General features: G+C 30.4%; 1 protein-coding gene across 1 annotated transcript in view; it reads right to left on the bottom strand.

The window, feature by feature from the left end:
* LOC143052947 (uncharacterized) overlaps nucleotides 1-11,444 on the bottom strand; it is a 605,057-nt gene extending 593,613 nt beyond the window's left edge. The window contains exon 1 of the mRNA XM_076226129.1: nucleotides 11,362-11,444. The gene's annotated coding sequence lies outside the window, so the exon portion shown is untranslated. The remainder of the gene's footprint in view (nucleotides 1-11,361) is intronic.
* Between the last annotated feature and the right edge of the window lie 6,672 nt (nucleotides 11,445-18,116).

Genomic DNA, 18,116 nt, shown 5'->3' with positions numbered 1-18,116 from the left:
GTTTCAAGCATCAATGTAAGTGTCTATGTAAGTGTAATATACAGGTACAGATTGATATAAAGAAGTGACAAAGCATAATCACTGTGTCTAAACCACACCGGCAAAATTTGTTCGGACTCGACGGTATCTAACATCGGGCACAATGACGGAACATCAATAAACAGAAGAAATATATATTTCTCCTTATTTTCTTATCTTTTTCATGATATCAAAGAATATATATACATATACAACTATTTTCTATTGTGATATGCAATATTTTCTACAACTGTTCTATATTAACAGAGAAATAAGTAAAAATGCATGTCAAAATGACGAATTGAGTGAAGATTGCCTCGAAATTGTTTAATACTCGTTAAATTGTTCACATTGTACGGAAAGAAAGGTACGGGAAGATAGATACTGACCCGAAAATTGCAAATTTAGTTATTATGAGCATCTCAATACTTGCATTTCTGTGTATTGAACGAAAGAAAAGGGTCATGGCAAGTTAAAATAAACCGGTTTCGTCAATGTTGTTTACTACACACCCGGTTTTGTCTATATATATATCACCCGTTTTTTTGGGTTTATTTTTTTTAAACAAACAAATTAATAAAAAGCAACATTGACACGGATCTGAACATTGTCTTTCGAGACTTTAAATATATATTTATTGTAAAGTAAACTTGGCGTGTTAAAATCTATTTTAAACGGGCACGTTTGGACATAGGTAATTATGGTAGTCTTCTCATTGTTATGTTATCATCATTTAGTCAACATGTCGGTGTTGACATGAATACCAATTAGAAGGTTATGTTTATCAATTTACTGTTAACGAAAAATATGAATTGTTCGAAATACTAAGGATTTTCTCATCCCAGGCATATGTTACCTTAGCTGTATTTGGCATTGGAATTTTTGATCCTCAATACTTATCATGTTTGTACTAGTTTTAATTTTCTGACTTTTTTGGTCTGAGCGTCGCTGATAGGGCTTATGTAGACGAAATACACGTCTGTCGTGATAATTTTTCTTAGATGCATGTTTTTTTCAATTAGTTGCTAGTGGCTTTGAACTAGCTGTCAGTTAATTACAAGTACTCTCATATCAGTGATTAGTGTCTTTTTTTTATTGTTGGAAGTACCCGGCCACGTCCACTTTGGGTTTTTGTTAGATGTATTTCTATTTTTATCTTTTAAATGAGTTAAGCTTATTTTATTTTAATCCATCTCATGAGTTACGCGTTTTTCAATTGATTATTATATTTCCTTCTTATGTTGAACTGTTACATGACTGTCCCATGGTAAGGGGTTGGGGTTTGGAATCCGACTCACATGTTTAATCTCGACTAATTCTGTATGTATATGCCTGTCCCGAGTCAGTAGCTTGTAGTTCAGTGGTTGTCGTTTGTTCATCTGTTACATATTTGATTTTCGTTCATTTTCTGTACATAATTTAGGGCCTTATTTTTCTTTTTATAAATTTACATTGTCATTTCGAGGACTCGTATAGCTGACTATGCGGTATGGGTTTAGCTCATTGTGTAAGGCCGTTCGGTGACCTATAGTTGTTAATGTCGATGTTGTTTGGTCTCTGTTGGAGAGTTGTCTCATTGGCAATCATGTTATATCTTCTTTTTTATATTCTTTTTGTGTAATCGCGAAAAACATTCAAAGTTTTGTGTACACAATAACACATTAGTCCCCCATTTGTGCGTTTAATGTCTTGTTATTTTTAATTCTTGATAGTTTGTTAATAAAATGTAAAAACAACTCTTCTGGTTAACAGTTGAACTGCTTGTCTTCTAGAGTATCATTGGTCCAGTACTATATTGTTTATAATGACATACTTAATGCAGTTTTATCAATGTATATGAATTTGAAATCATTTCTTAAGATGAATGGTAAATTATCTGAAATTTTCTGATGCAAGGGGATTCTTTATCTCCTCTTTTGTATTATTTATATGTAAATAACATTGAAATGGAGCTAATAATTCAAAATTGTTAACCTTATGAGCTTAAATTGTTAAATGTATATCTTCTGATATATGCAATTATATGGTTTCATTCAGAGACAATTTATATACCTATTTTACAAAAACAAATATTATAATTTTCAGAAATAGGGGTAAGCCTAAACAGGAAGAAAAGTGGTTTTTAAATGGTGATACCATTAATATTTGTAATGAGTTTATGTATTTAGACTTACTTTTGTGTTACACTGATAATTTTGTTAACACAAGAGATTGTCAGAACAAGGAAAAAAGAAGTATATGGTATGTTTAATAAAATACAGGATGACTTTTAAAACTATGAAACATTATTGACTTTATTTGAAACTTATGTTGCAAGTATTTTGAATTACAATGTATGGCTGTTAAATTTGGGGGTAACACATGTAACATAAGGCACCAGATATTGAAAGGGTTCATATGTATTTTTTTGAACGTATACTGAAAGGAAAAAAGAGTATCGTGAATAACATGGTATACAGTGAACTGGGTAAAATACCTATATGTATATAGAGAGAATACAGAATGGTATACAGTGAACTGGGTAGAATACCTATATTTATATAGAGAGAATACAGAATGGTAAAATATTGGATAACATTATCATGTACTGACAATTGCATAATGAATTTTTTTTATGATGAAATTTTTAGTAGCTGTAGTAAAAAAAACAAATGATGCTGTATAATTAGAGACATTTTAGGTAAATATGGCTTTAACTTTATTTGGTTAAGTCAAAGGTAGTTAATGTAGATTTTTTTCTGAGAAAATTAAAAGAGAGAATGGTTGATACATTTATATGCAAAGCAAATGCTTTCTTTAAAGTCTCAAACACATGTCAACTGTATAAATATATTTTTTGTAAACATAATTTACAATTTTACTTAGACAAACAAGTGAATTATATATATATCAACCTTATAGTTTTAAATACTGTGTTTGTGCATATAATTTGAATATAGAGACAAGAAGATATTATAATACTGACAGGAAAGATAGACGATGGATTTCTTGTAATACAAATTCCATTTAAGACGAATTTCACTTTTTTTTTTTGGAATGTAATAAATATGCTGACATTAGGTAAAAATATATAAAACAATATTATTGGAGACACCCTTCTACTTATAAATTGATACAATTGTTATCTGTACAGTATATTAAAGAAGTGAACAATCTTGATAAATACTTAAAATTAGAGGAGAAACTACGTTGCTAACTTTTAATAAATGTATGAATGTCATACTCTACGCTATACTTGATATTGTATTGTATAAGAGTAATTTGATGTATTTTAATGTAGTTAGCATTTTATTATTATATGTCTGTTTATGTAATATGGCGCATATATATTTTTTTGTCCAAAATTGATCATTAATGAAGTCGCTCAGGGAACATATGCCTTTAATGGAGTTGAAATATAGTTATCTTTTTCATTAATTGCAAATCCTGAAGTTTGTAAATGATTATATGTTTCCAGATACACCTAATAACAAACGTTTAAATATTTAAGCTGTGTACATGTTTCAAATTAAATGTACTATGACAACGGGGTAAATTGTACATTTGTATATAGCTAAATAAAAACATTCCATAAAAAGAAGATGTGATCAAAAAGTGGGACAATAGATACAAGATTAACATTTAATCTCGTAAATCGAAAATAAACTCATCACGATATGGCTTAAAAAGAAAAAGATAAACCACAGCACTAAAAACAAAAAAAAAAGCCCAAACAACATAATTGGCCTGTACTAGTTTTATATAAAGTTGAAATCTTTGAGTCATCGTTTTTATGTCATGCCAACTATACAATTGGACCTGGTTACATGTATTATAATAGATATGGATTATTACATGGCATTTTCATATCAGAATCTTAATCGGCCTTAGGTCATGATATCAGCCCCTAAACAATGTGCAAAATATATTGTATTTATGGCTGAAGGTTCATGCGATACTTAAAGTTGTGCTTTTACCGGGTTTACTTAACGCTTAACGCGTGCAGTTCATGCGGTACTTTATGCCGTTCTTATAAAAACAAAATTAACCAGAAACCTTATGTGTAAATCGGCGAAATCGGAAATTGAATATGTTGTGTATCTTCGATATTCATGTTGTCTTTCTCTGGTTTAATTTAAATAGACCCTGCATTTACGATTCTAACAACAAGATATGGTCGGTTTTAAAAATATAAAACAACACGTTTAATAATTTATTGCGTCCGAAGCGCTTTTCTGGATTTACCTTCATCAGGAACGCTCAAAGCCAAACATTTGAAATCCGAAGATGTATAAGTACCGAAAATCGTTGAAGAGCTATATGTAGCTAGAATATTAACGTGGTGATGTCCAAGTATAGACCCCAATAGAAACATAAAAAGCTAATTTGACTATTAATATTTACCAGGCCGATGTCTCTTGTGAACCAAAATGAATGTTCCTTCTGCACTTACTTAGATATGAATGAAGGACATTTTATAATTTCAGACTGGAAGACAAGGAATCCCTGTGAAACTTCTATAATATTTTCGTGGTTCCAAAAGAATGTTTTATGTATATTGTTTTTTTTTATATTCACATTTTATCGATCGAATTGTAGCGATCATATTAGCAAGTTATTGCTAAACAGAAACTAACTTTAATACAGATTGTGTTTAACTACGGCTTTCAAATTCAACTCAATTGTTTGCAGTACTAGTTTAACGTTTACTTAGTTCGGAGCAGACAAGAGCAAAAAATAACTTAAAACACAAATTGAGTAAAGCTACAGCCTTCAAGGTCAAAATTCATTTGTTTCCTGTACTAGTTTAACGGATATATAAGAACATTTACTTAATGTGGAGCATCAAATAAATTTAACATATATTGTGAAAAGTGACAGCTGTCAAGGTCGAAATTAATTTGTTGCAGTACTCGTTTATCGGATCTTTCAAAAAGTTATCTGAGTGTGTAGCATACACGAGCAGAAGTTAAAATAACAGAAACATACTATAATAAATTATCTAGTTTAACTGCAGCTGTCAATGTCAAAACTCCTTGTTTGCCGTATTAGTTTAGCGTTGACGTAGTTTGGAGCAGACAAGTTCAGAAAATAATTTGAACACAAACTGTGTTAAGCGACAGCTGTTAAGGTCAAAATTTGTGTACAGTACTAGTTTAATGGATCTGTTAACTTTATTTTACTTTCCTTAATGTTGACCACCAAATAACCATAACACGTGTTGTGTAAAACGACCGCTGTCAAGGCAAAGGTCAAGGTCAACATTCATTTGTTTGCAGTACTAGTTTAACGGATTTGTTAAAAAGTTTACTGAGTGTTGAGCATACAAGACCAGACGTTAACTTTACATATCTCGTTTAGCTCCGGCTGCTTAGGGTGCAATTTGCGTTTTTGCATTAATAGTGTAGATGATTTGTCTGAAGTTAACTTTGTCAACAGTCACTAGAATATTCAATCAACCAATTATTGACAAACAAAATGTGTTATCCATTCGTTTGATGTGTTTAGGGATTTTAATTTTGCAATTTGGTTATTGACTTTTCCTAAAACTTCGGTATTTTTGTAATTTTACTTTTCACCTTCTGTAAGTCTTTCTTCTATCAGGATAATAACCTTTAATTCTTAAAGTTTTTATTTTATATCCATGTTAAATTATAGTCAAACAGTAACAATCAAAATCAAGGAGTAAACAAAGACTCACAAAACATTGGAGTAAACAAAGAATCACAAAACCTAGGAGTAAACAAAGACTCACAAAACCAAAGGACATTTACATCAACAGTTATAAATAATAATTTAGAAACAACACGCACTCCACTGAAAACCGGGAGTGAAATCAGGTGCTCCGGAAGGGTAAGCATTTCCTGCACCGTATACGGAACCCATTTCCTGAAGACTGGTTTGTGACAAAACGACACATTGTGTATTAATGATGCGACATTAGATTTGGAAACAATTGTTAGTAAACTATTTATCTAGTCTATGTTCTTCCATCTTATTACCACTATAAATTTTTGTTAATTATTCTAAAAAATGAATTTACTTTATATTACGTTCATTGTAATATAAAAACCTAAATATTTCAACAGCAGTAAAAACTATGCATATTACAATCAGCATGAAATGATCAGATCACAATACGACTACCAAACAAAGGCATAAGTACTTAAATGCAGCCACGGACCAGCGATGTCGTTGGTTGTTTGCGCTCTTAAACATGCATAAATATTTATGAAATATGAGTAACAATATCATTATACATGTACCCATCTATAATTTTTTTTTTTCATCTAATGTCACATCATTAATACACAATATGTCATTTAGTCACAAACTTGTCTTCAGGAAACTTATACTCTAATACCGGACATGTTTACGTATATAGCGATATAAGGTTGTTTTAAACATTTAGTGTGAAGGTTAATCATCATTTATAAACAACTTATAATAAATTATAAATTTGAATTTAATATTGAATGCCGTATATTATCATATAATTGATTTTAGCTGATATTGCATATGTCATATGTTCCTATCAGTCCAATAGGAGCTTGAAAACAGTAAACTAATGGTATATCATTTAAGAAAGATTGTGAGAAGAGAAAGATTGTGAGAAGAGAAAGATTGTGAGCAGAGATAGATTGTGAGAAGAATTTAATAATCACAATATGTCAGGTCATCATTAACCCCAATATTAATGCATACTACGGTTTATAAAACAATATTAGATAATAATCGTGTGTTGTTGACATTTCGGGGTTTTCAATCCAATTTTCAATTTTCAATATTCTTTAAAAATATTGGAAGTAAAATATGTTACTTTATTTATTATATTGAAAAACTAGTCAAAAACTGGACTTTATCACAATTTTGTTAAATAAAATGACACAAAATTTTCTCAGGATTCTCAAAGTTTTTCTTAGAAATATTGTTTTGTCAGGCAAAAAGAGAAACCATTTACTCTGATTAATTAGAAATAAGATGATGTGGTGTGGGTGCCAATGAGACAACTAAGTTCCTTTTAAATAATAAGAAAACGTAATTTCCTTTTTGCCGTAAAATGTCATCAGAACATACTGAAAGAAACATAACTTTAATAAATTACCTATAAAAAACTGTATTATACAAAAAGCATCAGTTTTATATAATTCTATATAATTTTTTACCTATTTAACCTCCATATAAAAAGAAGATGTGGTATGAATGCCAATGAGACAACTGTCCACAAGAGACCAAAAAGACACAGACATTAACAACTATAGGTCACCGTACGTCCTTCAACAATGAGCAAACACCATATCGCATAGTTAGCTATAAAAGGCCCCGATAAGACAATGTAAAACCATTCAAACAAGAAAACTAACGGCCTTATTTATACATGTTATATAGATATATATATAAAAAAAATAACCTGGGACAGTGGTATAACACTACAACATAAGAACGAACCATGCTCATTCTAGTTATAAGATGTGTTATGTTTGAACAATTTGTCCTCCCTGCTCATTCTAGTTATAAGATGTGTAGTGTTTGTACAATTTAACCTCCATACTCGTTCTTAATATAAGATGTGTAATCTTTGTAATGTATCATCTCCCTGCTTATTGTTTCTAAGAAAGATGTCAATGATTCGGATATAGTTTATGATAAATTCGAGGACGTTTTTGTTCTCAAAATTGTATTTAAACATATAAAATATATAAATAGTATAAGATAAATATGAGGAAGGTTTTGTTCTAGAACGTTAAATCAATATATAAATAGTCTATAATGAAAATGAGGAAGTTTTTATTCTTGAACTTTAAATCTATATATAAATAGTATAGGATAAATTTGAGGAAGTTTTTGTTCTAGAATTCTAAATCAATATATAAATATAAATTTCAAGGAATCAAATATACAAACTGTGTAAACTAAAATACTTCCTTGTAGATGTTTAAAATATGTAGTATTCTGTTTTATAGATATTAGTTTACTTTTCTACTGAAATAATATCGTTTAAACATGATCGAGTTTTTCTAACACATGCATGCTTCTCATTACTTTAGAATATAATATACACGGACGTATTTTAGGAATTATATCAAATTCTAGATCTAGAGCTGTCAGGTTTATTGACTATCACTACTGGTAGACTAATCTAATGTCTATAATAAAATGATATATAAGTTCTAGGCCTACACAGAGAACTAACTAGTATGAAGAATGGACAATAATACTATCCCTGAGGCAATGAGTAAAACTTCAACAATGCATTAAGGACTTGATGAATTAATAATGTTCGACCAGGAGTAGAATGCATATATAAATGACCAGTCAATTGAAATTTAGATTCTACAAAGTTGATCGATCATGCTGAAGAGCAGAACATGTAAACTGCGATTGTTATAAATTGGTGTGTTGAAGAAGAGTCGTATTTTCCAAGTCTTGTAATCCCATTCTAGTATTACAACATATATCCCGCAGAATATTTGAGAAGAGTAGAATTGTCCATATGTTGTAATCCAATTTTATTATTACAGCATATATCCCTCAGAATATTAATAGACAACTTCCTTTAACGACAGGACAGGACACTTCAAGCAGTGACTTTTTGTGACGTATATATATATATATATACATAATCTTGAAATTCATACAGTTATGTTTAACAAGAAACAAAATTCACATTTATTTTCACAATACTAGTGTATAGATGTATCATGATTAGGATGATATATAAAGACTTAGTATTCGTAAAGAGGAGTATATTAGATATATAACTACACTAAACATAGAAAACTAAAGACTGTAAAAAGTTGAAAAGCTGAGTAGTAACAACACGTACTTGGTATATACAAAAGATGTATATTGTTTTTATGTTAAGGTTATTAATATCATAAGTCTGTTGTCAGTAGTTGTAATATTGAGTACCAACATATACTGGGTATTTTAAAAGATGTATGTTGTTTACATGGTCAATATTATCAAGCTCATATTTATGTTGCTCAATAAAAGGCGCATACGATACATAGTGATGCCAAATTTTGGCATTTATTTGTATATAGCGTCAAACTTCGGATTGAGGAAGACCTTGCCAATTCATACATTCAATATCATTGACCTCATTGTCTAGTTCAAGCCGCTGTTAATAATAATTGGTTTCAAACAATTGATTACGAAAATTATTGTAAGTTATACATGTTATAGGACAAGACTATTGTGTCAATATGTTGACTGCAATCATAACACGTCTGTTTCAATAAGCATTGATCTTGATTTTGTTGCTCATTTTAAAACAACATATCTAAATATAAGATTTGGAAATCCGTCTAAATTAAGGAGTGTTCCTATCTAAACATATCTCTGATTTGACTATATTTAGTATTGTTTCTATTTAAACATAGCTCTGGTTTGACTATGTTAAGGATTAGTTCTTTCTAATTATAGCTCTTATTTGGCTATATTCAAAAGATTGTATTTATCTGAAATAGCTCAAGTTTGACTATATTTAGTACTTATTATATCTAAACGTCGCTCTGGTTTGACTTTCTTCAAATTTGTTTTTTAATTTAACATCGCCCTGGTTTGACTATATTCAAAAATGTTTCCATGTAAAAATTGCTCTGGTTTGACTAAATTTAGGATTTTTTTCTATCTAAACATAGCTTCGGTTTGACGATATATTAAGAATTGTTTCTATTGTTTGACTATATTTAGGATTATTTCTAATTAAGCATAGCTCTGGATTGACTTTATTATTTGGTCATTCGAGTTTATGAGCAATTTCGTGTTTCTATTTGGTTTTAGGTTTTTACATATTTATATATTGATCATATTTGAGGATCATGCCCATGAGGTACAATACAAATGGTACCGTTGATAATTATACACACGTCTGCATGGTCTGGTTGTATATAGCACATGTCCTAACTTTTTCTTCTCTCACACCAAGAAATGTTCAGTATCAAGTACACTTGTGTAAAATCACAAAAATACTGAACTCCGGGGAAAATTTAAAATGGAAAGTCCCTAATCAAATGGCAAAATCTAACGATAGAACACATGTTACGAATGGATGGATTTTTTGGTAAACTCGAATGACCAAAACATTAAGTCAAACAAGAGCTATGGTTAGATAGAAATATTGAATGCACACATACATCGAATAAAAAGACATGTATGAATTATTGTTATAGCAACCAATCAAAACAAATCCATACACAATGTAGAGTATCTACCAGTTTTCGGACATGTAAATCATTAAATTAGAAAACAAATCATTAGTTATTAAATTTCTATTTTGTTTACTACATTTTGCAATTATTGTTTCTATAGTAATTGTTTTTCTACACAACTTTCAAAATTTTTGATGAAATTCATCCTCCAAAAACGTAGGGTTGTTTTCTGATCTGACAGATAATTCGATAAATAAAACTCATTGGAGGCTATATTTATATCAGTTTTAGTAGACATTATTTACAGATACAAAATGTTATAAAGGTACACGTGCAAGTTTGATTGTTATCTACCTTGTAACCAGGTTTAATCCACCAGTATCCACATAAGGATATACCTTTACCCAGAATCCATCAGTATCCACATAAGGATATACCTTTACCCAGAATCCATCAGTATCCACATAAGGATATACCTTTACCCAGAATCCATCAGTATCCACATAAGGATATACCGTTACCCAGAATCCATCAGTATCCACATAAGGATATACCTTTACCCAGAATCCATCAGTATCCACATAAGGATATACCGTTACCCATAATCCATCAGTATCCACATTAGGATGTACCTTTACCCAGAAAAGCTTACGAATGTTCCTTAAAGTTCGATATTTGTGTTTATTTCACTTTTAATCATTTAGATTTAATCTACTCTATTTGAGTGCCCTCAAATTGCCCTAATTAATTATTGACAATACGTCGTTTTTTATGTCAATATGAGGATCTGTTCACAATAATATTGAGTACAAGATGACGATCTGTATACACATTTCTCTAATTATGTTGAAAAAAACATCATAAATAATGTTTGATTTTGCCCAGATCATAATGTTCATATGGATCAAAATTAAAATGAGAAAAGCTTTCTATTGTCATGACATATAAGCATGAACAGAGCATTTTTTTCTTTAATCAAAAATATATTGTAGGTATTTATCATACAAGGCGACGTAATGACGAGTTTATTACTTGACCATTAGATATCATTAACATAATAAAGGCGGAAGTGTCGTGAATATTAATGGAACACTGTAAGGTCAAACTTCGATGTTGGAATGCGGCGTTAAAACTTATTTGAAAAAAAAATCCTTTACTATTCTTTAGTTATCTATAAAATATTGAAAACAATGATATTAGTCCCTACCTTCACTTGTTTCACAAACCAATCATTCACATAATGAAGTCAGCCGCCATTTTGTAACAGACCTATCGTCAGGAAACACTTAGTCAACGGAAATATGTACATATCGAAAAGTTTAATGTATACAAAGAGTTTGAATAATAATGTCTGTATCTTTTTAATGTATTTGTTTGTAAATTTCTTACAAAATCTTCATTGTTTAATGGTTTTTTTCTCAATAAACCAGCATATTATAACTATTGTTTGTTAAAACACTGGAGATGAGTTTTCGCTCATATAACATTAACAAGTTAACAGAAACAACTTATAATTCCACTGCTTGGTTTATACTTCTGAACATGGAATAGTTATATGCATATAAGATGTTTTTAGTATATCGTATTTATCGAAAATACATTCTGCAGAGGGTAAAGAAAAAACAGAAATTGCAATTTTAAATAGATTGGTAAATAGCTATTTACATATAAGATGTCAAATTACATCGTATTTATCGAAAATACATTCTGCAGAGGGTGGATACCAAAAACGGGGATTGAAATTTTGAATAGATTGGATGAAGTTATATGCATAAAAGATGCTATAAATAGTGTATCGTTTTTGTAGAAAAAAAAACATTCTGCAGAGGGTGAATACTAAAACGGGTCATTATGCAGAGAAGGGATACTAAAACGGGTACAATGTGCACAGAGGGGACACTAAAACGGGGACATTGTGCCGACGGGGACACTTAAACGGGTGATAATTTTTTCGACAAGAAAGGAGCATTTATCATTGTTTGTTTTGCCTTTGTATATTGTATACAGAAATATTATAAATGTTGAATTGGAAAACGACATTTAAGATGCATGTTCACTTGAACTTTTCATATAAAAAAGAAGATGTGGTTAGCTTTCTCAAGGAACAACTCTCCGCAAGTGATTAAATGACACAGAAATTGACAACTATAGGTCACCGAACGTCCCTCAACCATAAGCAAATCTCAATCTAGTTAGAAGATGTGTAAGGTTTGTACAATTTAACCTCCATGCTCATTCCAGTTATAAGTTGTGTAATGTTTGTACAATTTAACCTCCATGCTCATTCTAGTAAGATGATGTGTAATGTTTGTACAATTTAACCCCCATGCTCATTCTAGTTATAAGTTGTGTCATGTTTGTACAATTTAACCTCCATGCTCATTCTAGTTATAAGATGTGTAATGTTTGTACAATTCAACCTCCATGCTCATTCTAGTTATAAGATGTGTAATGTTTGTACAATTTAACCTCCATGCTCATTCTAGTTATACGATGTGTAATGTTTGTACAATTTAACCTCCATGCTCATTCTAGTTATATGATGTGTAATGTTTGTACAATTTAACCTCCATGCTCATTCTAGTTATAAGATGTGTAATGTTTGTACAGTTAATCTCCATGCTCATTCTAGTTATAAGATGTGTAATGTTTGTACAGTTTAACCTCCATGCTCATACTAGTTATAAGATGTGTAATGTTTGTACTATTAACCTCCATGCTCATTCTAGTTATAAGATGTGTAATGTTTGTACAATTTGTCCTCCCTGCTCATTATAGTTATATGATGTGTAGTGTTTGTACAATTTCACCTCCATACTCATTCTAAATATTAGATGTGTAATGATTGTAATGTATCATCTCCCTGTTTATTGTTTCTAATAAAGATGTCAACGATTTGGATATAGTTTATGATTAATTCGAGGACGTTTTTGTTCTCAAAACTATATTCAATATATAAATAGTATATGATAAATATGAGGAAGTTTTTGTTCTAGAACTCTAAATCAATATATAAATAGTATATGATGAATTTGAGGAAGTTTTTGTTCTAGAACTCTAAATCAATATATAAATATAAATTTCAAGGAATCAAATATACAAACAGTGTAAACTACAAATACTTCCTTATTGATGTTTAACATATGTAGTATCCTGTTTCATAGATATAAGTTTACTTTTCTACTGAAATAATACCATACGCGTTTAAACACGGTCGATTTTTGCTAAAACATGCAAGCTTCTCATCATTCTAGAATATAATATAAACGGACATATTTTAGGAATTATATCAAATTCTAGATCTAGAGCTGTCAGATTTGTTGACTATCACTACTGGTAGACTAATTCAATGTCTATAATGAAATAATAAAAGTTCGAGGCCTTCATAGAGAACTAACTCGTACGAAGAAGGAACAATAATACTATCCCTGAGGCAATGAGTACAACTTCAACAATGCATTAAGAGCTTGATGAATTAAGTAATCATTTTCGACCAAAGGTGGAATGTATATATAGATGACCAGTCAATTAAAACATAGATTATACAAATTTGATCAGTCATGATAAAGAACAAGAAACGTATACTGCGACAGCTAAAAATGTATAAAATGGTGTGGGAAGAGTAGCATTTATCAATTGTTGTTATCCCGTTTTCTTATTACAACATATATACCGCAGAATAACAATATCAAAACATAGCTCTGGTTTAACTATATTTAGGATTGTTTCTATCTAAACATAGCATTCGTTTGACTATATTTAGGATTGTTTCTATCTAAAAATTGCATTGGTTAGACTATATTAATAATTGTGTCTATCTAATTATAGCTCTGGTTTGATTATATGTAATATTATTTCTTTCTACATATAGCTCTGGTTTGACTATATTCAGGATTGTTTCTATCTTTATATCGCTCTGGTTTGACTATATTTAAGAGTGTTTTTATCTACATATAGCCTTGGTTTGATTATATTTAGGATTGTTTCTATATACACATAGCTCTGGTTTGTCTATATTAAGTATCGTTTCTATCTACATATCGCTCTGGTTTGACTTTATTTAATATGTTTCTATGTAAATACAGCTCTGGTTTGATTATATTTAGGATTGTTTCTATTTAAACATTGCTCTGGTTAGACTATATTCAGGACTGCTTCAATGATTTGATAATATGGTGGATCATTTATTTAAAAGCATAGCTCTGGTACTGTTATTTTGGTCATTCGAGTAATTCAGTTCTTTCGTTTTTCTATTTGGTGTTGCAATCTTTACAAATGTATATATTGAGTCTTTTTAGAAGACCATACCCATTTAGTACAATACAAATGGTACCGTTGATAATTATACACACGTCTGCATGGCCTGGTCGTGTATCGCACATGTTTTCACTTTTACTTCTCTTGTGCAGTATATTGAATGCACATATACATTGATTAAAAGAAATGTATGAATTATTGTAACAGCAACCAATTAGAACAAATAGAGTATCAACCAGTTTTTAGACATTTAAATGATCAATTAGAAAACAATCATTAGTTTTTTTATCTTATTCTGTTCACTACATTGTGCAATTAGTGTTTCCAAAGTAATTGTTTTTCGACACCATGTATGCAAACATAAGTAACCAGAATTCGAGCAATAAGATTGATATCAAATTTGAAATCTAACACAATCAAGGAGAACGCAAACTCAACATTGATATAATGGATTTGAGAAAATTTTACAAATAGTGATATCTTCATCAAATATTTGTAAGACATTAATCCACTATATGGTTGTTGTTTAGAATTCCTGCTACAAAACAACAAAATGAACAAATAAAGGCAACAGTAGTATACCGCTGTTCAAAACTCATAAATCCATGGACAAAAAACAAAATCGGAGTAACACACTAAAACTAAGGGAAACGCTTTAAATATTAGAGGAGAACAACGACACAACATTAAAATGCAACACACACACACAGACAAGGACTAACAAAAACATATCCAGCATGTCTAGCGAATACATGCTGTCATGCACGATGTCTATACAATATCCCCCAAGTGATACTAAACTGGGTTTTTTTAGATTGTTTTCTGATTTGACAGACAATTCGGTCATTAAAACTCGTTGAAGCTTATTTTTATATCAGTTTTATTAGAAATTATTTTCAGATAATAAAGTTCCACGTTCATCGTTCGAAATACTTGATATTTGCGATATAATTGCTACATATGGTTTCTTTGCAACGGTTGGCAATTCCCTTTTTGAACCTAGGGTAGTCTTGTGGTATTAGTCATCGCTTCAAACTAGATCAGAATATGAAACTTTTGTTTAAAAATGTGTTTTAAGTTATTTGTTTTATACTTTATATTCAATGGTATCGAATCTTCAGTATATTTTGTCTCTATCAGGCAAAGAAAGGGTTTTGTAAGTTCATTACTTTGAATAGGTAAAACAATTAGATTTTGTGTATGGGTTGTAACTATCAAAGATTTTCATTCTATTATTACCGTAAGGTACAATATTACAAAGTTCTTCGTTTATTTATTTCAAAAGGAACCCACATGATTGTGTACGACTGTCATGCAAGTGAGATCGTTATAAGCTATTAAACCAGGTTTAATCCATCAGTATCTACATAAGGAAATGCCTTTCCCAAGACAGATCATTTTGCCATTTGATATGAACCTAGAAAGATACAGGTTTGTTTGATTTTGCCCAGATCATAACGTTCAACTATATCAAAATCTAGCTTTCTTTTGTCATGACATATAAGCATAAACAGAGTTATTTTCTTTTAATCACAATTTTTTTCAGGTATTTATTAATTAGCAGTGTTAGATATTAAACAATGCATGCATTTATTTAGCATAATTATACTGTTAACAATTATACGTCTTATCTTTGTGGAACATACTAAATAATGAAAGCGTATAACATTTAATTTTCTACGAGCTGTCATCTTTGGTAACAATACAACGCAATTAGAAATACATGACTTGGTCATCAGATAACATTAACATTAAACTTAAAAAGCGCTAAAAATTCGAAGTTGTTTCTTTACAGAATTTATAGAAAAAAGATAAAAACTACTTAAACATGCTGAAAATTTTCAATGAAGTTGAAATAGATGGTACAAATGAGACTTTTGTGCTGGGATCAGCTAAAGTTGAAAAGACTTTTGTTTGCATGATGGAACATGCAATCATCACTGAATAATTGTAAAAACAGGACCGGATTACTCCTATATTTGCTTACAAATCAACAAATGATCATCTTAACACATCATATTTGAAAGAACTCAAGCTGGTTAAGGATGTTCTTATTATTGATATGATGTCTTTGAAGGGTCAGCATTAAATACATCATATCATACCATCATATTATTATTCCATCAAAAGTGTACTAGGGTGTTTGTGAAGGGTCAGCATTAAATACATCATTTCATACCATCATTATATTATTCCATCAAAGGTGTACTAGGGTGTTTGTGATGGGTCAGCATTAAATACATCATATCATAACATCATTATATTATTCCATCAAAGATGTACTAGGGTGTTTGTGAAGGGTCAGCATTTAATACATCATATCATACCATCATTATATCATTCCATCAAAGATGTACTAGGGTGTTTGTGATTGGTCAGCATTAAATACATCATATCATAACATCATTATATTATTCCATCGAAGGTGTACTAGGGTGTTTGTGATGGGTCAGCATTAAATACATCATATCATACCATCATTATATTATTCCATCAAAGATGTACTAGGTTGTTTGCAAAGGGTCAGCATTAAATACATCATATCATACCATCATTATATTATTCCATCAAAGGTGTACTAGGGTGTTTGTAAAGGGTCAGCATTAAATACATCATATCATATCATCATTATATTATTCCATCAAAGGTGTACTAGGTTGTTTGTGAAGGGTCAGCATTAAATACATCATAACATACCATCATTATATTATTCCATCAAAGGTGTACTAGGGTGTTTGTGATGGGTCAGCATTAAATACATCATATCATACCATCATTATATTATTCCATCAAAGATGTACTAGGTTGTTTGTAAAGGGTCAGCATTAAATACATCATATCATATCATCATTATATTATTCCATCAAAGGTGTACTAGGGTGTTTGTGAAGGGTCAGCATTAAATACATCATATCATACCATCATTATATTATTCCATCAAAGGTGTACTAGGTTGTTTGTGAAGGGTCAGCATTAAATACATCATATCATATCATCATTATATTATTCCATCAAAGGTGTACTAGGGTGTTTGTGAAGGGTCAGCATTAAATACATCATATCATACCATCATTATATTATTCCATCAAAGGTGTACTAGGTTGTTTGTGAAGGGTCAGCATTAAATACATCATATCATACCATCATTATATTATTCCATCAAAGATGTACTAAGGTGTTTGTGATGGGTCAGCATTGAATACATCATATCATACCATCTTTATATTATTCCATTAAAGGTGTACTAGGGTGTTTGTGAAGGGTCAGCATTAAATATATCATATCATACCATCATTATCTTGTGGTGGTCTCATTATAAGATGTTCCGAAAAGGGATCATCGTTTATGCTATTAAAGCATACCATTTTTTATTCAATGGTGTACTAATTTATTCCAATCTAGTGGTAAACTAAGTTGTTCCGAAAGGGTCAGCCTATTTGATATTTAATCAAGTCATTCGTTATTCAGTAGAGTCATACAGTGTTCCAAAACGGTCAGCATTATTTACATTATATCAACCAATTAATTTCCCAGTGTTGAACTAAGGTGTTCCGAAAGGTTCACCATTAGTTACTTTTTATCATTCGATTCACCATCCAATAGTGTCCCTAGCATTGATTACATTATATCAACTAATGAATTATTCAGTGATGTTCTTTGTTGTTATTTAAGGGTCAGTATTGATTACATTTTATCAACTAATGT

This window comes from Mytilus galloprovincialis, chromosome 11 (assembly GCF_965363235.1).
Source record: "Mytilus galloprovincialis chromosome 11, xbMytGall1.hap1.1, whole genome shotgun sequence".
Taxonomy (NCBI): domain Eukaryota; kingdom Metazoa; phylum Mollusca; class Bivalvia; order Mytilida; family Mytilidae; genus Mytilus; species Mytilus galloprovincialis.
This window is presented reverse-complemented; position numbering and strand designations above follow the sequence as displayed.